Source organism: Malaclemys terrapin, chromosome 2 (genome assembly GCF_027887155.1).
Source record: "Malaclemys terrapin pileata isolate rMalTer1 chromosome 2, rMalTer1.hap1, whole genome shotgun sequence".
Lineage (NCBI taxonomy): Eukaryota > Metazoa > Chordata > Testudines > Emydidae > Malaclemys > Malaclemys terrapin.
In genome coordinates this window covers 115,956,620-115,979,893 of record NC_071506.1, presented here as the reverse complement: position 1 = coordinate 115,979,893, position 23,274 = coordinate 115,956,620, and positions in this window count along the sequence as shown.

The window sequence follows — 23,274 nt, the reverse complement described above, 5'->3', positions numbered from 1 at the left end:
ATTACTACTTTTAAGATTCAACTCTGTGAAACAAATCAGTAGAGCTGCGGGACCTCAAAACCTGGCAGGATCACACCCAGAAAAAGTTTCAGATTTTTCACTATTCGGTATTGGAACTGCATTATTAAACCAATTTAACCAACATTTTAACAAATAGAAATACAAGGAGGATTTTTAAAGGAGTCATTCTAAACACACATTTTATATTAGGACCAGATGTGGTCGGGGTGGGGGGAAGTAGGTCTGTGCCAGCCAGCATCAGAGAGGATTTTACATTTCAGCTTCAGAGTTGAATCTGCAGCATGCAGTACCACATGCTGGTATCAGTCAGCCTAATGACTGTGGCATACTAGCAGCATAATACCCCTGCCAACACACACAGCTGGGACGGGAGTTGATAAACTAAATGCAACTTCTCCTCTCTGTCCGTTTCTTATAACCTCTTGGACAGTGAATGAAAACCAATTCAAACCCAGCTTTAGTCCAAACTTCAAACCCATTGAATAGCTTGTCTTGGCCCTACTCCAAAGTCCAGCGTTTTATTACCAGTCTCATGTTTTTCTGTCCCTTGTCTTTCATTCTCCCCTTATTTTCTTGGATTTTGTTGTTGTTGTTTTAAATAATCTTACACTATGTTAACTATCTTAACAAATTCTGGTACAAGTTTGTGGACTCAATTAACAAAGTCCACATCAAAAACACGAGGCTTTGGGATATTTTGTTCTAAGCTGTGCATGGGTCAACATCCATCTGCTTATAATTAACCCACATTTTCATCTCATCTCTACATTAACTTATTACAGACTCTGCTGGTAATGAACTACCGACAGGAATCCTCATACAAAACTGGCCGTTCGCTTCTTTGTGCATGTGGGCTAAACAAAAATTAATCTTGCTATTTGGTTATTCACTTGGTGTATTTAAATTGGAGACTTTTTCTGCTTCACTTGATATGCACAAAAAAAGAAGGGCGGAGGGAGAGATCTGGCTACTGAGCTTTATCCAGAAACATTCATCTGTGGAGCAGATTAATGGGAACTTTTCAAATCCATAACAGTTGTACAGCAGCAAAGTAGAACACACAGTTTTCCCTGGATGATTATAGTGTTTCAAGAGACGGAGAAAACAAATATGGACAGAAGATAGCAATGTTTTGCTCATCAACCACTATGTAGCTTAGGTATCATTAAAGCGACAGGTTTAGAACTGAGCTTGGGAGAGAAGCTGGTTATTTTTAGAAATGTTTTTTGTGGGACTCTTGACAAAGGCTAGCTTAGGTTTTGGAAGTTAAACTTAAAATAAAAGGAAGGATGTGACAGACAGTGATGCAACAAAGCAGCTGCTAGTATCAAGTGACCATACATAAAATGCCATAAAGGAACTGAAGAACAGGCTAGCAAGGAGCAGCAGCAGTTACTGAGCTAGAAAGTCTCCTCTCCCAGAGCGCTCCTTTGGAAATAAGTCTGTATAAATAAAGCAGATAAAACACTGATGTGTACATTTTTATACCTCATGTGGCCCAGCGGCTAGAGCACCAGACTGGGACTCAGAAGAGCAGGGTTCTATTTCTGGCTCTGCCATTGACCTGCTGGCAGGTCAGTCACTTCACCGGCCCATGCCTCAGTTTCCCCACCAGTAAAATGTAAATAATGACACTTACCTCCTTCGTAAAGTGCTTGGAGAACTACTGATCAGAAGCTCTATGTCAGAGACAGCTATTTGTGATTTTTATTGTTATTATGTTGTGCAGCCCAAGTAAACTCCCATTTTCCCACAAACCAGTTCTTGGAAAACACTTTAAGAGAAACATTTTTTGCATATAACAGAACTTACACTCAAGAGAGCATAAATGAAACCGGGGTAGAAAACAGAAAACTTTCAATTTGCATGGCGACTTTCATGAAAAGGTTCTCATAACACCCACAAGAACTAGGACGGGATCATCTTATCTTGTGCTTTTCTAGTGCACCCATCACCTACCAGGCAAGGGTATCACAGGTAAACTAGACCTGCCTACATGAAATCTGCTAGGGACTTCACTAGTCATCTGCTCTTCTCCTTGCCATGTTTATAAGAGGCTCTGCTTCAGTTGAATTTACGTAAGTACGTAACAAAAATGAAGTAGTCAATCTGGCTATGAGGAGAAGGCTTCCTTGAAGACAAGAGTCTTGCATGTTCATGCCCTAAAGGCTGTCATTCTCCATTAGGCCAATTTCCTCTGAAGCTTATTCCATAGCAGAACATCCTTGTCTGAGAAAGGTCATCTTGGACCTCATGTCGTTGGGCCTTGATTCAGAAAGGGCACATTAAGGCATCCTTAATTTTAAGCATGTCATTGAGTCCCACTGAAGTCACCTGCATATGCTTAAACCCCCTTCTGGAACAGGGATGGACTTAAGCACATGCTTAAGTTCTTTCCTGAATCGGAGCCTTTGTGAACTTTGTGGGCTCAGAAGAGTGCAACTGCCCTGGTAGGTGAGGGATGGAGATGTTATCATAGGTTTACCTGTGTCTTGGTCCACTGATGGCTTGTAAGATCAGGACCTTGAACCATCACTGGAAGTGGATGGAGACCAGTAGAGGAAAACAATGGGGACAGAATACATTCACAGTGGCCTGTCCCATTAAGGAGGCAGCCAGTCAGCCACATTCAGCGCAGGCTGGAGTCTCTGTACTGCATCCACATTCAGCCCCAGGTACAATGAGTATTCCAGTCTGGGAGTGATGAACACATGGATCACTGTGGCCAAATCATTATCCAGGAGGTAAGGGCATCATTATCTAGCAAACTGCAGGTGAAAGGAGTCAGTTTTAACCACAGTCTCTGTCTGATTGCTTAGGTTTAATGATGAGTCAACCAGGATCCTCAGCCTACACACCACTTTGACAAGCAGGGGCAGATGCCTTCAATGGAAGGGGAGTGAAATGACCCAGCTAGTTCTTTGAAGCATTTCCCCCATTTAACCAGCATCACTTGGGTCTTTCCTAGGTTTAGCTTAAGCCAGCTGTTCTTTGTCCAGCAGCTGTTCTCTTGCTGGCACTGTGACATCCTTATGATGATGTTGATTACATCAGTGAAAAAGCAGCTGGGAGTCACTGGTCTATTGTTGGAAACAGAGCAGGTGTCATCTCCCCACTCCTCCCAATGGTCTCAGGGAGACATAAAGAAAGAAGCACAGAAACAAAATAAATCTCTACAAGACTGCACAGGTGAAGGTCTTTGGGGAGGGGTAGAAATTGCTCATCTCCACTCTCCAGGGCTTGCTGGAGAAGAACGATGGGAGCCATTTTAATATTGCACTATCTACTCCATATGTAAGTAGATCAACTGCATTAAAAGCGGCAGAGAAGTCCAGTAGAATGAGTATGGAACTACTGCCTGTATCCATTGCCACAAGCAGCTTGTCTTTTAGTGCCATCAAGCTGTCTTCTGGCTTGCAGCTTGATTGCAAGGCACCCAAGATGTTAGCAGATGTCACATGTAATTGGAAGGTGGTTGTCACCACTTTCAGTGATTTTGCCTTAGAATGGTAAATTGGAGAAGTCTTCTATATCCAGTATTGGCTTTGAGAACTGAGTAGACTGTTGCATTTTTCAATGAAGTTAGCAGATTCTGTTTCTTCCATTAGCCAATTGTTCTTTGCTGGCTGTCACCAGCCAGGAGGGATATGGCTCTGTTTTGCAGGTGGTAGTTTGAACACTTCTAAAGGCTCCTGCAGCTTGGTTGTATGGAGCAGATCTCTATCGGGGTAGCATGTGGCTATTTCAGTATTGCCAACCCTAAGCATTCAAAAATCATGAGTCAGGCCTCAAAAATCATGAGACTGGCTTTAAAATCTTGTGGTTTTTTAAAAATAATAATAATAAATTTTGGGTTCTTTTTATTTGCCTTCAGATTTTTGAGCCTTTAGGGTTCAAATTTTCCAGCTTTACTCCGCAACCACAAGAGGTAGAAACTTGGCTTTCATTTTATAATGAAAGCTAAGATGCTCACATAAATCAGTTGACTTCAGGAGTTGGGGCTTCAAGAAAAACACCAAATATCATCCGAGTTGGCAAGACTATTTACTTAGATTTATGAGAACCAGAATAGAAAATAAAAGAAATCCTCCTCCCTCTCTAATCATCAGCCCCTGACACATCTCCCTCTTTTAAAGCTCTCTGTACAGATTAGCTTTGCAGCAGGCCCTGAAAGTTAATAGATTCAGGCTATGTCAGACCAAGGGGCGGGGAAGCGAATTCCAAAGGCAATCAACTAGCAAACTGCCACATTCTACACCAACTTTAGCTTCCAAAAGGACTTAAGATGGAGCCCAAAGTAGACTACATTACAGCAGTCTCTGATGCTGTCTGCCACCATCTTGCACCCCCTGACCCCAAAGCCATCCTGTGACCTTTCCCAGAGAGTTGTGTCTCATCCACCAGAAAGAGCTAAACATTTTCTCTCCAGTTCTGTGGGAGAGGAGGACAAGAACGCAGCAGAATTAGCGATATGGGTGGGACTACTGCCTCTGTACCATTGTTCCCCACTTTCCCTGACCCCAGGGACATCCCTCAGCAGGTACCTAAGTCCTCCATGAAGGTTGGGATCCATGAGAGGGGGAGCTGGGGACACGTGTAGGGACCTGCTCTCCACAGAATTAGCCTCTCATCAAGGCAAGGGAGTCAGCATTAATGGAATCACTTCTCCCTGCTCTGTTGTGTGAAGCCCTGTGGGAGGACTCCTGGAGGCAGGCAAGAGGTCAGCCCATGACAGCATGTCTCCAGCAGGGACATGCTGTCATGGAGGAGGGAGAGGGACAGGAATGCTACAGAGACATGGAGGAGGTTTAAGGCAGTTTAGCTCCCCTGTCTCTGGCAGCTCCCCTCAAACCCATAGAGATCATGAATTTTGGGGGACCAAAACATCAGGCCATTCCATAGGGGGCGGGAGACAAAACAAGGAATGATCCTGTGGAAACTCCATGATTGGAGTCTCATGATTTCCTGTTCTCTGCCTGGATACTTCCCGTGCAGGAGATGATCCTGATGTCCTTAAACCTTGATTTCATCTGTCATCTGAGTCTCCAGATCACCAGAAGAGACATCACAAGATGCTCTTTCATTTTCATCTTTATCCCCTTTATCATACTTTGAATGAAATTTATCAAGCCATGTGCATCATTTTTTAAAAAAGTTTAAAAAATACTGGTAAATTGCTAGACACTAGTAATTTCTATAAATCACATTTACTGTTTTAAATTCAGGGAATAAAAATAAATCATAATCTATGGTAAAAAGTAGATTGTGTTATATTGTGAAAGACTGGAACTTTTTGATCTTTAAAACATTTATCTGAACAATGTCAGTAAAGTTATAAAACCTAATCTCTCTCTGTCAAGAATACAAAATTTATAATAAAGGCAACTATATTTCTGTGGATTTTTCTATCCACAAACTTGCACCAAAATAATGAAGGCCATGTCTACATTAATTTATTTAATTAAACCAGTTCGTCCAGCCTATGTGGACACTTATTTCTGTTTTAATGTACGTCTACACTGCTGGGGCTACAGTGGCACAGCTGCAGTGCCGTAGTGTCGATGTTTCCTACGTTGACGGAAGGGGTTTTTCCCATAGGTGGATTACCTGGATCACTTAAGTGGTGGTAGCTAGGTTAACAGAAGAATTCACCTAGCTGTGTCTCCACCAGGGGTTACATCTTAACTATGGCTTTTTCACACCCCTGAATCGTGTAACTAGGTTGATCTTACATTTTAAGTGTAGACCAGAGCTAAGGCCTTGGCTACACTGGCAATTCACAGCGCTGCACTTGCTGTGCTCAGGGGTGTGAAAAAACACCCCCCCTGAGCACAGCGAGTGCAGCGCTGTAAAGCGCCAATGTAATCAGCGCCTGCAGCGCTGCACGCTCCCTCACAGCGCTGCAAGCTACTCCCCTCGGAGAGGTGGAGTACTTGCAGCGCTGCGAGAGAGCTCTCGCAGCGCTGGAATCCGCGAGTGTAGCCAAGGCCTAAGAGTGGCTTATTTTGATTTAGCTTAAATCAATTCCTAATTGACTTAAACTAAACCAAAACCAAGTCCAGTTTAAACAGGAACACGACTATCTAAATACGGGTTTCCACTGGTTCAGCTAAGTCAGTTTAAAAATCATACCTGTAGTAAGATGGTGCAACTCTTTCATGCAGACAAGACTCTAATTTAAATTTACACCTTTCATTATTTTGGGACAAGTTTCTGTGTGGATACTCTTATTTCAGAATAAAAATTTTCACACAGAGACTTGCACAGAAATAACAAAAAGATGTGAATTAAAACCTGTTTAATTATTCTGGAGCGAGTTTGTGTGTAATCCAGCTCTGCTGTATCAGAACACCCATTCTGTCTGCAGATATTGAAGACACAATACCATCCTCTTTAACTGGTGAAGCAGTTAATTTTTGGTTAGAAGAAAAATAAACTGGTATTACAAGAAAAAGCTTTTGCCACATGAGGGCATGCTTCTTCATCTCTACCAACGCCAGCCTTTAACTAAATCCTAAATGTTTAAGGCAAGCTGAATGCTCTAGGCCTAATTATTGGAAAATTTACAAAATAAAGAGTGTGATTTTTAAATTATTTGCTATGTTTCTAATACATCAATTTAATGCAGCATCAGGGGCTTTGGAAAGAGACAGTGCTTGTAATGACAAGTTCTCATCAGTGTGAACATAGTTTTCCTTTACTGCCAATACATTCTTACATTTTGCAGTGTCAGACTCTGGCTAGTCAATCACCAAATGCATATCTCATTTGTATCCCATTCAGTTAGGTGTAACAACTGTAGAGTGAGATTCACACGCAAGAGTGCTGAGGAAGTGCAAAATTCACCATTTGCACCCATGAAAGGGTCTCATAGGGTATTAACCTCCAGGATGTGTGTTTAGAAGGGGGCAAGGGAAGAGTAGTACTTTCATTGCTGCCCTCTTGCGAGGGGAGATGATTGTGGGGCTCTGCCAAAGGAGCTCCCCAGTAAGAGGCTGCATGGTATATGCACTAAATCATGGTCTCTCTGCAACATCTTGGTCACAAAACCTCTCCAGCCTGCAGCACCCACTTCCAGAGATTACTCAGTCAGCTAGTGCAATCCCACAAGAATGGAGGTTCCAAGCAGACCTTCACCACCAAGGCCCTGTGGTCTGGGTTACCCTGTTGTATGCCAGAATAACTCCGAGATTAATCAAATCCACAAATTCTACTGATGGGGGATGGGGCTAGAGATTAATCTGTCAACATAGAGATTTACACTCAAGCAGGAAGATTTCCCAAGGTCCTAAGCTTTCTGCAGTCCTTGAAAGAGGATTTTGTGAAAGCTAGATTCTTGGCAGAAGTGACTGGTTAACTGGGAGATAGTGGGGTATGAGCACTTGCCCAGGAGTGATGAGTCACTAGGAATATATTGCAATAGCTTGGTGTGTCCTTGGTTGCTGGCAGCTTCTTAAATCAAGGGACTGACTGAAGCGAGGTGTTGTAGATTTCATGTCTGCATCGTAGGCCTGATCCTTCAAAAAGCTAAGTGCCTTCTGCAAGCTCTCAACTCCTACTGATACAATTGGCCAAATCCTTCTCCTATTGAAGTCAGTGAGAGTTTTCCATTGACTTCAATGGGAGCAGAATCGGGCACTAAATTGTCAAAGTTCTACCCCAGCAAGCACTGGGCTGTTATTGGTCCACTCGAGCCAAGCATACATCCTGGTATGAACTTCCTGGGGCAGGAGGGGAGAGGTCAGCTTCTAATCAGGAAGCTGCAGGGGATATGACGATGATGTGTCACTTCACAATTTTGTTCGTTTAGGCCTGTGCTTAATAAGATGTGAACACAGATTATAAAACTCCCTTTGAAGGAATCTTTGTTCTGGCCCCTACCTTTATCCTGGAGGAGAAAAATCTACTGCATTCTCTACAGCTCACCGCCACACCCAGTCTCCAAGAAGTTTTGCTTTGACTGAGAGCCAAAGAAAAAACACAAGATGCATGTGCATACAAAGAGTTTATGAAGATACAACAACCACCACAGAGGCTAAAAACATTAGAGATCAACTGACCTAAAGAATATTAAGTCCCCCAGACTTACTTTTGGCAATCAGTTATTTATTGAGTAATGCTTTTGGTTTGATCTTAAAATATCAGCTTTATGAGAATACCCAGATAAGAATGCTATAAAACTCACAGCTCTATCAGATGCAGGCTTTCAGGGTTTGGGGCAATCTGAACCAAATTCTGCTCTGAATTACCCTCCTGTAAATTAAGAATCATTCCACTGATTTTATCAGAGAGTTATTCTGAGCTTACACCAGAACAGACCAGAATTGGCCCCCACATTCTTTTTTTTTTTTTTTAAACACAGATGCTAAGTCATTAACAAACATTAGTATACAATTTTTATAATCCTCGAAAAATTAAAAAATTGCTGCCCACTTTACAGATGGTGCTCCAAGGAACCGGGTACTTAATAAATGGTCTCGCTGGTCTTTCACCTTTTGTACCATAGTTTGAACCCATCTTTCTCCCTTTTGACTTTATGCAAAAGACCCTTTGCTCCTGACTACACCAGCAAAATATTTGTGTTCCCAAGACTGTTCCATTATAAATTAAATAAATATGAGTATGTTCCCAACAAGGCAGTGGCCTAAAACAATTTGTCCTTGCCTGCATGCACAGGACTGATCCCTTTTTAACCGTATTACCTAATCCTTGTACAGCCCTGGACTTTGAAGGGTAGTAGAACAATTTGCTAACAAAGTTAAAACAATGATTTGATCTTTCTACCCTGGCAAGAGCAAAGAGAAGAAAAGCAAAAGCTACTGTCACCAGGGAATAAAAGGAAGGGGGGAAAAGAGAGGGCCAAAGCGGAGGGGAATGGAGAGCAGGGAGCAGTAACTATCATGGGAGAGGGGGGAAAAACTGAGGGAAAGCCGTCAGGCATGGGGAACATGACTAGAGTTCCATCATTTTTCCCCAGTGTAGCCCCCAACTGTGAACAATGGCAATATGATCTCCAACTATGAATGTCCCATCTGATCCTAGGCACATCTGTCTCATACAGATAAAGAAAGCATCTTGCATCCTTCAAAGGGTGGTGGGGGTAGGAATGTTTCACTGGATTGCACCAAATCCTGGAGGTGACAAAACTAGAGAGCTAAGTGGCAGCCTGAGTGTAGAACAGCAGAGGCCCAGAAACAGACCCCGAGTGATCAGTGGTGACTGGCTCAAGCTGTTGATTTGATCTGACTCGTGCACGGGTTCTGTTGATGAGCTGGTGAACCAACATGACCCTCCTGCTGCTACTCTCCTGGGGATAACTGTGTTGGGGAGCATTTAAATTAAAAGAACAGCCTTCCAGCAAAACAGATGCACGAGAAGTAGCACAAGAGGGGGACAAAGATCTGAAAAACAAAAGAATAAGATGGCGGGAGAGTTAAGGCGGAAGGGTGCAGACCTGCTCCCATTTAAATCCTAAAAATCCAAGTAGTGCTGACATAATTTTAGATAATGTCTCACCTGCCTCCATGTCATGGTCTGAAGGACAATCTGGGTCTCTTGGTGCTTTTTTGTCCTTCAGACTAGATTATAAGCACACTAGAGCATGGGCTGTCTTGCTCTTTGAGTTTTGTACAGTGGGGGTACATTGTACAGCTGACAATATTACTAGGCTCCAGTAAATCTGACCAGATACTGTGTCAGCCCATGTTATGTTAAAAAAAAAATCCCTCCTTCTGGTTGAGAGGGATGAACTGATGCTGCGCCACACCCAGCAAATCCAGCCTCATCTCAGTGCATTGCAGTAGGCCTAGTAGTCTTTCCCCCAAAGGATAGAACTCAGCTGGTGTTAAGATCAAACATGCCCACACTGACTGGAGCAGGTGCCAGCTAATCCTGATTCATGCTGTTATTACTTCTTGCCAAAGCTACCAACGTAAAGTCAGCAAGAATCCGACACTTTAGTCAAAGATGGGAACATGTCACAGCCCATGATGGATTTCAGAAATGTTCCGATTTCATAATCCAGCCACTGCCTCAACTGTTCCTAAATTACTCACACAAAAATAAAAACCCAAGAGTCCAAGTTTAGCCATAGACATTAATTTCACTAGGGGAAGAGCATTAAGTTTTACAGTTCACACCCTTTTGATTAGTTGGGCCTAATGCACTGAGCCAGCTGACATCATTCACACAGCAGCACTGTCCATACAGGTTGGTGCATGTAACTAAACATCATGCCTGAAGTCCTGCGGAGAACAATAGTGCACAGAAGATATCCTGTTTCTCATTCTCGTGACATCAATTGCATCAGCGGGTTACCTGGTTCTCTGTGAACTGTGTAACTACTGTATCTGCAAAAGGACAAGCTGCACCTTTTCCAGTAAGCAACCACAAGGAAGGAAGCCTCCAAATTCCAACCCTGATTTTATGTCTCAGTTGACAGATAGCTGCAGCTTCTTTAATTGTTCCTTCCTGTACCAGGGGCATGCACAAGGGGGAGGGGGCGGTCAAGCAGGGGCATGCCCCCCCACAATAATCATTGGGGGCACAGAACTTCTCCGGCCCGAGGCCGCAGAGGCAGGGAAGATCGAGCTCCTGCTGGAACAGGGTGGGGATGGGGGACAGCGAGTTTCTGTGACCAAAGGGGTCACATTTAAATTCCTGCACACACCCCTGTCGTGTACAGATTACAAATTAAAGAGAGATTTCTGTGTATTTATAAAACAAGAAGTATAGGATACAATTTTCAGAAGGGGGACTGAGTTTTTGGGTGTCCAATCTGAGGCACCTTAAAGGGACCGTATGTCAGAAAGTGCTGTATATTCACTCTGAGTCAGGCCCCTTAACAGCAGCTCAGGTTTGGACGCCAAAAACTGAAGCATTCCAAATTTCTAATAATTTTTCTAAAATCTTGGCTATATAGCATCTTACTTGTCATTGCATTGCAAAACTTGAAAGCCATTGATTTTATTTTGGCTGATGTATTTTTAATCACAACTTATGCAATATTCTACTTCAGCAGGTGGCGCTCTTCCCTCCAAGTCAAAGACATTTATTTTTCTCACCATTTAAAAAAAAAAAAATTAATAGAAATGCAGGAAGACTCTGTTGTGACTGGAGAACTAGTGAAATTAAGACCTCACAAGAGAATGAAGCTGAATGAATTCTAATAGAAGTTGGATGCTTAACATCCTTATACTCCTAGAGCTGCCCTAAGTAATGCCACTGCTAAACGTATGGGGCTTTGCAGGGCCCAGAATAATCAGGGTGGAAGTCCAACTGGGCCATACACCCTTTTTGCACCCTCCTGCATCCAATCCACACACACCCTGCTTCTGCTCCATCTCCAGGCCACAGAGAACACTCCCTCCACCTGGGGCTACTGCACAGACAGCCCTTCTACTCTGGATGTATTCCCTGAGGGTTCTTGTGGCTGCTCTGCAGACCCTTTACACCAGCCTAACTAGTATGAAGGGTCCAAAGGACAAATAATGAACAGGACCTCCTAGAATTATTAGTATAAGGTTCCTGGCCCTGATTGTTAGGGTTAAGATTAGAAATATATCTTAAAGTGCTGTTGTGATCTGACAAAGGACTCTAAAAATATGATCATTGTGGAGAGTTCCATGTTTATTATCTCTCAATTATATCCATAAAAAATATATATATATATCTCATTGCCTGCCCTGCAAACTCAAACTGGGATGAGAACCATGTTGGTTTCTTTCCTTCTCATGCATAGTTGCCTGTAATAAAGGTTCTGCAGGTTAAATTATGCCCTCAGTGACACCCGTGCATACGGTGACCTTCACAGGGTTTGCACAACTGCAACTAATTGAACTTTTGTAAATTGTTCTGTTGGTGAGACACAAGAAAGCCTAGGGACAGAGTTCCACTGAAGTCATTTACACCAGCTGAGAATCTAGCTGTATTGCTCTCCCTGGGGGAAAAAGCAATGGATTTAGCCCACTCTCACACCTGTGAGAAATATGACTAGGCTGCATGAGGAAAGACTTATCTGGACTACATCTGGAAGGTGGGAAGCAGATGGTCAGCTGAGGAGAGGGGGCACAAACCTACAGCAAGCAACGGTCACACACAGTCCATTCCAGAGAGAGGTGAAAATGACTGTGGGGAAAGAAAAAGAGAAACTGTCGTTGTTGACCTGCGTTCAGCAGGAATGGTTCGTTTTTCTGGTCAGACCTCTGTGGGGTTGAAACCCCAGGAGAAATGCAAATGATAGCAGCTCCACCCTCCCCAGAGTTCTGGCATCATCAGAGACAGCACCACCTCTCTCCCAACACACACACAGTCTGTCTCAATCTCACCTCAGCTTGGGAGTTGTCCTGAGCTGCCCCTGTGACAGGGTGTAAGAAGAACTGCAGCAGTCTGGTGGTTGCTGCATCATGTAAGAGTCATGAGTACAGTTGCCTGGGGCAACCCGCAGAGCTCAGCGAGAGATAGTTTTCATGCATCAGATCCAGTACGTGGCTATCACATAGCACGGTTTGCCATCCTAGGGTTCTTTCCTCCAATATTGGAGTGTCTCCCTCTCCCACCCCGCACGACCCCCACTCCCACCCATGAGATTTAGCAACCGCCTGAGGTTTAGCAAACTCTGAGTCTGGAATAGGGTATAACGACCTGACTTTAGACCCACTGCACCTTTAGCTGGCAGGGTCTGGAAGCCATGATTGCTGCAGAGGAAGCACATTCATCCCACCCCTGAAGGAAAGAAATGGTTTGTATCACTCCTGAGTAATTCCTTAGATAAAGGAATTCCTTACGTTGCTTTGGAAGCAATACAAACGAAACTGGAAAAAGGCACTCTGACTGCAGAATAAGAGCATCTACTCGGGCAGTGATAGCAGTATAGTTATTACTAATAATAGCTGCCAGAGAAACTTTGATAGATCTATACTCGATCAGAATATGTGGGTCTGTCAAAATCAAAGTACTCTGTGAAATTGGGTCATTTCACTGAAAATCTGTTTTGGAAGAAAAATAGGGGGAGGGGGGAGTTCTGACAATGTCAAAAATGGCCCCTTTGAAAATTTTCAGAATGAAAAGTTTAGGTTTTTGGTTTTGAATTTTTTAAACTTTGTATTATATATACAAAATAAACACACACAAAAAGAATTGAAATTGGAACATTGTGATTTTGTTTAAATGAAACATTTTAATGGGCTTTGTTACTTTCCGTTGCAGCATTTCTATATTTGGGGGTTTCGTTCTAATTGGGAACAAGACAAACTTCAAAATCTTGAATTTTTTCATGAAATGGAACATCCACACTCGGCATGGCCCTAATAATTATACCCAGCATAGTTCTTCCGGTAAATTTCTCTGTGTAGGCAAGCCCTTACTCCTGCATGGGAGGTGCTATAAGGCACTTTTATATGCTTAACTACATCTATACTAGGGGTTATATCAGTATAATTATTGGTTTAAAAGAAAGAAGAAAATGATCACTACCCCAACCAAAATAGATATACAAGTACAAAAACTGAGTGTACATCAGGCCTTCAGAAGTCAGGAATTTTTGAATCCTCTCCACACCTACCCTAAAAATCAATCCACCAGATCATGCTGCTTTTCCAGACAAAGTGATAGCTTGCACATCCTATAAATTCTGTCCTCTTTTACACTTGTGCAACTCCATTGACTTCATAGGAGGTAAATGAGGCCAGGATTTTCCCAATGATGCCTATTCAGCTGTAAACATTTAGAGGAGAAAAATGGCAAGCAAGTTTCAAACCATTAAGATGAGATTAAAATCAAAAGAAAAATCTTACAGTACAGTTAAAATAAATGTCATGTATAAACTGTAGCACCTTATATCCAAGGAAAACACTAAAACTTCAGGTGTTGAACTGATTCTCTATAGGAATCACTCCATCCAACACTGAAATTAAGCCACTTTGGAGGGAGCAGAAGCTTTACATCTACACACAGCAACATTACACACCAGTTTAGGACAGAAAGTAAAGAATACTATATTCAGCAGCAGCTCAGGAGGAATTTAGGTAGGCAAAATTATATTATACAAACTGAATTTTGGCCAGGACACTGAAGTTATGACTATTATTATTTATATGAGGCCTGGGGCTCATTGTGCTAGGCGGGGTAAAAACAAGGATTGTCCCTTGCTTTAAAGAGTTTAGCTCACCCTGACTCCTGTGATGAGTCTCATGATATCTTCAATAAATGCAGCAAAATTAGCACAGCAGGAAATAAACTACTGGATTTTTTGATCCAATACAAAAATCATAGGGATCAGATGTTACCCAAGTAATATGAAAGGACGGAATAGTGTCAAAGAGAAGGAAGACAGATACGTTAAAAGGAAAGACAGTCTTTTGGTTAAAACACAAGGCCATAAATCAGAAGATCTACAGCAGGTTATATTCCTGGCTCTGCCACAGACTTCCTATGAGACACACTAGGGAAATCAGCTTCCCCATCCATACAATGATATAATAATACAGATGCCGAGAGGTTTAATTCATTAAAGTGCTTGGTGACCCTAGGATACAAAGTGCTGTAGAATACAAACTATTTTAACCATTGCAATCAGCAGAGATACCTTCCCACCTTCCATCTGCAGACTACAATACCAGGAGTGATAACAGAATACTGGAGATAGCGACACTAACATTGATGCAGAACATGCTTTAGCTCTTGCTGCTTGACATCCTTGAGAGGAATGTCCCAAAATATTACCTTCTCCCTTGCCTCCCACCCCACAAGCATTATGATAACTAGCTATATTCTTCCATAGTCTTCATCAAACAATAATTATTCACGATTATTCTACTAAATAGAAAGACATTAAAATAGTTAAGTGGTATTTGGGGGGGAAGGATGGAGACGGTGATTAACAGCTTTGGCAACTTTGTAACTGGTAGCAGGCATGGCCATTTAGTCAATCACCTCCCAGTCAAGGAAGTCAGAACCACTGGGATTCGTATTTACAGGAATCTTTCCAGTATGCTGTAGGCTCTTATCTTGAGCTAACATTGCACGCTATTCATCACAGGCCATGACAGAAACTATATCAGCAGCAGCAACCAGAGTAGCCGAAGCAGAATATTCTAGGTGCAAAGAGTGTTTATCCTGCAGAATGTCAGTTGTTCTACAGTTTCCGCATTCTTATTTCGGCTGTCAGATATCCCCTGCCCCAATGAAAGTGCATTCTGAATATCTATACAGCATGCAAACCAGATTTGATAAGAGTAATAATCCATGCAAGTTCTACATTTCTTTTCTAAAAGTCACTAACCCAGAGGAAAAAGCAACCGAGGGTCCTGTGGCACCTTTAAGACTAACAGAAGTATTGGGAGCATAAGCTTTCGTGGGTAAGAACCTCACTTCTTCAGATGCAAGTGCATCTGAAGTGAGGTTCTTACCCACGAAAGCTTATGCTCCCAATACTTCTGTTAGTCTTAAAGGTGCCACAGGACCCTCGGTTGCTTTTTACAGATTCAGACTAACACGGCTACCCCTCTGATACTTAACCCAGAGTAGCTTCTCATCTTGCTACTTTTATTTAGAGAGGAACCTGTGCATTGTGCTTGGATCTGAATTCAAACTCCTCCAGAGTTTGGTGCTGTTATGGTAAAATGCTCCCATCTCAGACTGTTAAAACTGACTGCAGCCTTAGGATTTGCCTGAACTAATTCCTTACTGCTTTAGGAAAACTAAATAGACACAGATACAAAAACCACCCTTTTCTAACTTGCTGGCCAGGTGGCAGCACACACATTTATCAGATTCGGACCTGGGCTGGTGATCAATGCATACAGGACTTCCGTATTGCTGCAGCCCTCAGTGCCTTGAAATGAAACCACCATGCTTAAGAAAGGATTGACTGGTTCAGAAAACTGCAGTCCATTTACTCAGCAATGAGGCTGCCAGGAGCACATCACCCCAGCGCTCCACTCTCTTTACAGGCTCTCAATTGAATACTAGATCAATTTCAATGTTTTACTGTCCTTATTTTCAAAGCCCTCCATATTTAGGATTAGCCCAAATTACCTGAGGACCACCTCACTCTGTCAGATGACAGATCCATTCCATTGGAATAATGGAAAAGTCAACCTAAGGGGTGAAGGTTGTGTGTGCAGGAGAGTTTTCTCAGTGACTAGTCTGTAATTGCAGAAATCACTTCCAGGACAGATCCTGAGCACCTTCAGAATGAAATCATTTAAACCACTGACCTCAGAGCCTCCAGAATGAGATGTAAACTCCCCCTTTTCCACCTATCCTTCCTTTCTTTGACCTAAACCTACCAAAACCACATTACGTAAAAAAAACAAAACAAAACCAAAAAATCTCCCTATAGAAGAATGGAGAGAGAGACGGAGATCCCAGAGATCTGTGTGTTCACTTTCATGTGCTTGTCAGGCACTCAGATACTATGGTGATGGGCATGGAATCAGGCCCTGAAGAAACAGAATCATATTTTAAATAATAATAATCCATTATGATGCCTTCACACAAAAGATTTTTCATTCCTCTTAAAAAAAAAAAAAAAAAAAAAAAGTTAAAAAAATACCCTGCTTTTAAATTGCATCCGTGTGACACAAGCCACGAAATTCAAAGTTATAGCTGACTGGTTTTGTTTCTTGTTTTTTTTTTAAATCTCATCAGGTATGAATTAAAAATAGGTGCCCCAACCTTACTTTTGAATTTCCTTGCTCTTGCAAGGAAAATACCTAACTTTGTTTAAATTACTGGCAGAATTAAGTGAAACACAGGAACGGCCATATTGAAACAGATCAATAGTGCATCTAATCCAGCACCTGTCTCTGAGAATGGCCAAAGTCAAATGCTTCAGAGGTGTAAAATCCTCATAATTGGGGCCCTACTAAGTTAATGCTCCATTCTGGTCAATGTCATGGTCATAGGATTTTAAAAATTGTAAATTTAATTATTTCAGCTATTTAAATCTGAAATTTCACAGTGTTGTAACTGTAGAGGTCCTTACTCAAAAAGGAGTTGGGCGGGGTCACAAGGTTATTGTAGGGGTGGGATTGTGGTACTGCTGCCCTTATTTCTGTGCTGCTGCTGGCAGCGGCGCTGCCTTCAGAGTTGGGCAGCTGAAGAGTGATGGCTGCTGGCCAGGAGCCCAGCGCTGAAGGCAGAACCACTGCGAGCAGCAGCGCAGAAGTAAGGATGGCATAATATTGCCACCCTTTCTTCTGCACTGCTGCCTGCAGAGCTGGGCCCTCAGTCAGCGGGCGCCACTCTCCGGCCATCCAGCTCTGAAGGCAGCAGCACAGAAGTAAGGATGGCATGGTATGGTATTGCCACTCTTACTTCTGTGCTGCTGCTGGTGGGGTGCTGCCTTCAGAGCTGGACGCCCAGCCAACAACCACTGCTCTCTGACTGCCCAGCTCTGAAGGCAGTGCAAAGGTAAGGGTGGCAATACTTCAACCTCTCTAAAATAACCTTGCAACCTTCCCCCCCTTTTGGGTCAGGACCCCCCCAATTTGAGAAATGCTGGTCTCCCCTGTGAAATCTGTATAGTATAGGGTAAAAGCACACAAAAGACCAGATTTCACAGGGGGAGAACAGATTTCATGGTCTGTGACGCGTTTTTCATGGCTGTGAATTTGGTACGGCCCTACTCATAATGCACCTAGTTTTGCAATAATACCACTATGTAAGAGATGTATTTCTAACACCAACTGGTGATCAGTTAGTGTATTTCAAGCATGAGGCTTGAGAACCTTTCATCTAAGTTCTGAAGAAACAGGAAAGTTAATAACATTTGCTAGGGCTGGTAGAATTATTTTAAATTTTTGAAATTTCAGTGAAATTTTTTCCATGAAAATTTCAAACATTATTCATGAAAAACTAACACTCATTCTGATCTTTTCAGACTTTTTTGGGTAAATGAAGCAGGAAGAAGCAGGTAAGCCACCAGAATGAATTTTTCAGCCAATGAAAAACCATTTCTGGCGGTGTACCCTATACAGTCTATCGCAGCGGTTCTCAAACTTTAACAACCCGAGGACCCCCATTTTGATTTAAAATTTTTCACAGACCCCTATAGGGTGACCAGACAGCAAGCATGAAAAATCGGGACCGTGTGGTGGGGAGTAACAGGCACCTATATAAGACAAAGCCCCAAATATCGGGACTGTCCTATAAAATTGGGACATCTGGTCACCCTAGACCCCTAAGCCCCATGCTCAGCCCCAGACCCTGCCCCCCCCTCCACCCTTTCCCCCAAGGTCCCATCCCGCCCTTCCTCTTCCCACTCCACACCAGCCCCTTCTTTCCCCCCCTCTTTCTGGCCCCTCCCCCGAGCATACCCCATCCCCGCTCCTCCCCCCCAGGCCAACTCTGTAGGGTTGCCAACTTTCTAATTGCAGAAAACTGAACACCCTTGCCCCACCCCTTCTCCGAGGCCTTGCCCCCTCACTCCATCCCCCATCCCTCCATCACTTGCTCTCCCACACCCTCAGTCACTTGCTCATTTTTCCTAGGCTGGGGAGGGTCTGTTTTCAACCAGGTGTTCCAGTTGAAAAACGGACACCTGGCACCCCTATGCGCCTCCTGCACGCTACTGAACAGCTGTTCCCCAGCATGCAGAAGGGACAGGGAGGAGTTCATCAGCGGGGCCAGCAGACCCTTCACAGACCCCAGTTTGAGAAACGCTGGTCTATCACATTGATTAATTCCAGCAACAACCATGGATTGGAAGATGGCACTGATGACACAGCATCTTTTTAAAAAGATAGAATTTGGAAAACAAAAAGCATTTTAGAACACTATTGTCAATATTCACAAAGGAAGCTGATGTCATATTTTAGTGGACCAACGTGCATACAAATTTTAGTGCAAAACAAAAAACACAGCTTCATAAACTGCCAAAACGTAAAAAGGGTTATTCTTTGGCCTAAAATCTTCTGTTCTGCTTGCATATATGTTGGTCCAATAAAAAGTAGCAACCCTGAAATGGGATACAGCTATGTTGGCATAGCTATACCAGCATAACCCCATAGCACTGACACAGGGCTTGTGTACACTTGAAATGCTAGAACAGCACACCTGCAGCTGTACTGCTGTAGTGTGTCTGCTTAGACCTTCACTACAGTGACAGGAGGGGTTCTCCCATCGGTGTAGGTAATCTACCTCCCCGAGAGTTGGTATCTAGATCGACGGAAGAATTCTTCTGGCAACCTAGTGATATTCACACTGGGGATTAGATCAGGTTAACGCTGTTGCTCAGGGATGTGGATTTTTCTCACCCGAGCCCTGTATCTGAGTCAACTTAACTTTTTCGTGTAGGCCAGGCCACAGCGTACACTGATGGAAGGGGTTTTTCCATTGTGTAGGAACACCACCTCCCCGAATAATGATAGCTACTTCGACGGAAACATTCTTCTCTCGACACAGCTGCATCTACACTGCTAGTTAGGTCGGTACAGATATGTCAGTCGGGGTGTGAAAAATCCACACTCCTGACCAACACAGCTCTGTCAACCTAACTTTTAAGTGTAGGCCAGGTCTAAATTCCATGGAATTAGAACATGATCACAGACAAGGGTGTGGCTGTTCAGCAGCTGGCTTGGTGAACAAACGGCTCTTCTGTTTTACCATCCGCTTTTCTGAAGCAGGTTGAACAGCCAGCTACCCTCATCCTTTTCTCTCCCTCACCATGTTGTTAACTTTCCTTACCCATTGCTCTTACCCTGAGTATTTGTTCCAAGAAGGCTTCATTTCACCCTAGAATCCTGCTGCAAGGGAATGCTTGTGTGAGTGAAGAAGGCTTTATAAGGAAAGTTCTGCAGGACAGCACTACACATATGGAACATCAGGTCCATCAGGTATAAATGTATGTTTATTTCTCTCAGTGTAAAGGAAGCAATAGCTGATGATGGAAGAAGGGGGAAATGGTAAAATGCCACCAAACCCTGAGTCAGCACAGAGGCTAAGTAAGGGGAGGTTTTGTCTTAAATCTCTTCTGCAAAATGATGCCTACTTACATTGGTGGGGAATTGGGTCTAATAGCCTGACACTTTTAAACAAGACTGCAAATGTTGTTTTTCAACCAGACATCCTCGAGTTTTAACAAGCATGTTATCAACTGGGCCCATTTGCTCCCTGCAGATCAATATGGCCACAAACACTTTCTCTCTGGAGAGCTGACATTTGTCAGGCAAAGATCCATAGCATTAAGAACAAACAAACCAAATAATCCAGAGGATTACACTATTGACAGTGAGTGACTTGCTGCTGCCAGGCCTCTAGGATTTGGAGTTAGACCTAACATGCAGGAAAACATGTTGTTGTGTTTTATTACTTTAACCGCTCTCTTGTGCTCTTCCCTTCTTTTCTGGGTTCACAATACTGAACAGTACCCTCTGGTGGCACAAAGTAATCATGCCACATCTCTGAACTGGGTTCCTTTGAAAGTCTTTTTATTTTTAAACATCTTAGGCCTGATTTTCATTTAAACAAACACCACTTTACATGGCACTGCCAGTGTAAACAGGCCTTAAAATGGAAATAAATTATTTTATCCCCACTTTAAGGGCCCCTGGCGCTTCTAGAAAGGGGTGAGGTGGCCCTAGTGTAAATGAGAATCAGGCACAGCAAGTTAACATATTATTCAAACATTTTCTTTTGGGGCTAGGCTAAGTGAAAATACAAACACACTTCACTTTGACTTCACTGCAAACAGGATTGGGATTTCAGATTATTTTCAGGGGCAGGCGGGCTTAACTTGTACTTTTGATACAACTGTAATAAAAAGCAAAAGTTATGCTCAGAAAAGGTGACAGTGCTTCAAGCAATCTTTAAAAACAAAAATAATGACCTATGATCAAGGAAAAGACAGGTACAGGTATACGGATGTATGAGCAACAGTTTTTAGCTGCATGGGAAAAAAAGTTTTAAAACAAGGATTAATAAGGGTCCTGATCCTACAGTCACATGCAAACAGGCTCAATGTGACTCATGTAGTTCAGTTGATGGTATGCCTCTTCTTTCCCCCAACCTTAAAAGCTGCACCCTGCCCAAAGATTCCCCCATCCCCACCTCTGCAGGATTTAAAGAGGACACCTTTTCAGCCAGGAAATAGAATTAATAGATTCATAAATTTTATGTCCAGAAGGGATCACTACAACCATCCAATCTGACCTCCTGCAAAGCACAGACCATACAATTCACCCAGCGATTCCTGCAAGTTGAGGGAAATGTGTGATTAAGCATAAACAAAATAAAATTCACTCTGCCTGTTATCCTGCTTTTTTTCCCCTCTCCTTCCATTCTTTATTCCCCTAATTTCTATTTTTTCTCTAAATCTTTTGCTCTCTTATCTCTCCATTTTGTTCATTGTCTCTTTTTTCTTGCTGTCACTATTGTCTCACTTTTGTGTGTCTCCCGCCTTCTTCATTCTCCAGATCCCTTGTCTGTCCCTTCCTCTCTTTCTGGGGTACCTACATCTTTATTGCTATCCTCACCCTCTCTCCCCATTCTCAGGTATCCCACATACATTTTCAATTCCCCAATATCTTTCTGACCTCTGCCCCACTAGAATCACTCTCTGCCTTCTCCCTACTTCCTGTGACTTTCTTTAAAGAGAGAGCCCATAATCATACTGTGCTTTCCCCCTTGCCAGTATTAGTGAAAGGTCTTCCTGTCAGCCATCTGACCAGCAGCCCCAATCCTTTTCTAGGCTTAGCCCCTTCTGAGAATGTGGCTCACTCTTCTGCTGCAGGATTGCTTTCAGGACTAATAACCTCCCTCCACAAAGCCAGTGGCTGTGGGTGGGCAACATAGCAAAGTCAGCAATCCACTAAGATTGCTTAATGCAGCCCAGGACACATCACAAGTTATGTTTTCAGTCTGCTAGAGAATGAGTGAGCCAGGGAGCTACAGCAGCTGTGCTTGAAATAATTTATCCCCTCCCTTTTTATTACATTTGAATCCTTTCTATTCTCCACCACTAGTGATGAGAAGGACTTTTCACATACTCTGGGCCCTGCTGGTTCCATCCCTCTGCTCCTGTTTGCATCTCAACCTGGTGGCCAATGACAGCCTGCTTAGTGGACTGACTACTGGCAAGAGGGAGAAGTTTGGAGAACACACATGTACTGTATGGTGGCCTTCTCTGAAAAACAGGGCCCTGTTGGTGCCCAGATTGTCCAGCTGTGGTCTGTATCTACTAGGTTCCATTATATCTCTTCCCAGCGTAGGTGAGTGAGTCTTACCCTTAGGAGAGATCTGTGCAGTGGAGAAAGCAAAGGACAAGCAACACCAAAGCCGCAATTGGGATGCTGAAGGGGAAGGAGTAGAGGGAGGGCGGGGGCAGACAGAAATGTCAGTGACCTGGTTAGGATTTAGTTCTTTTTAAAAAAAAAAAAAAAAAAAAAAAAAAAAAACACACACACAAGAAGCCAGATCCTCACCTAGTGTCAGTCAGAATAGCTCCATTGGCTTCACTGTAAAAAGGGAGGGACCAACATTACAGCTAGGCTTGGAAGAATTAAAATTGTATTGGTAAATGTTGATTTCACTGAAGACACACAAACTGATAAATTGATAGAAATATTTTTAAAGTTTACAGATAGGCAAAGTAAGAAAATGCTGCTTGAGAACTTATTAGAGTTTGAGTTAAGGATATTTACTTTGTATGTTTTGAGATGTGATGTCACACTTTCTGTTTTAACACTTCAAAAACTCTAACTCTTTGAATCTGAACATCTGCTGTCATTACATCATTATCTGATCCACCCCTAGTTTCCTACAATTGTGAAAATGTAGATCAATAAAAATGTATATTATCTGTCAACATCATAAAAAAATAAAGTTCTGCAAAGCCTACGTACAGCACAGAGGCACAGAATGAGTGTTCGGACCAACAACAACAAAATTCTCAGTTACAGCTGAGTACCAAAACTTGTTGCTACATACTGTACTAACCACAGAGGTGATGGTGATGAGAAAGAATTGGGAAACTTCACATGCATAGAAGAGGACAAGGCTTCCCTCTAATTTCAGCAAAACCCAAAGCACAGAACAAGAACAGATTGGGAGTGATTCAGCCACTCCCAGTCAAATTTCTTAACTGGACCCCCAAGAGAAAAAAGGATAAAATATCAAGCACAAAGGGCAAGCTAAGTTATCCTGTGTTTGGACAAGCATAATCCTGTCCAGTTACACAACATTACGGAGTAATTCTGCTCTCCCTTAACTTCTGTTAAGGAGAGCAGCACTGTTTTGACCAGCAGTGATATG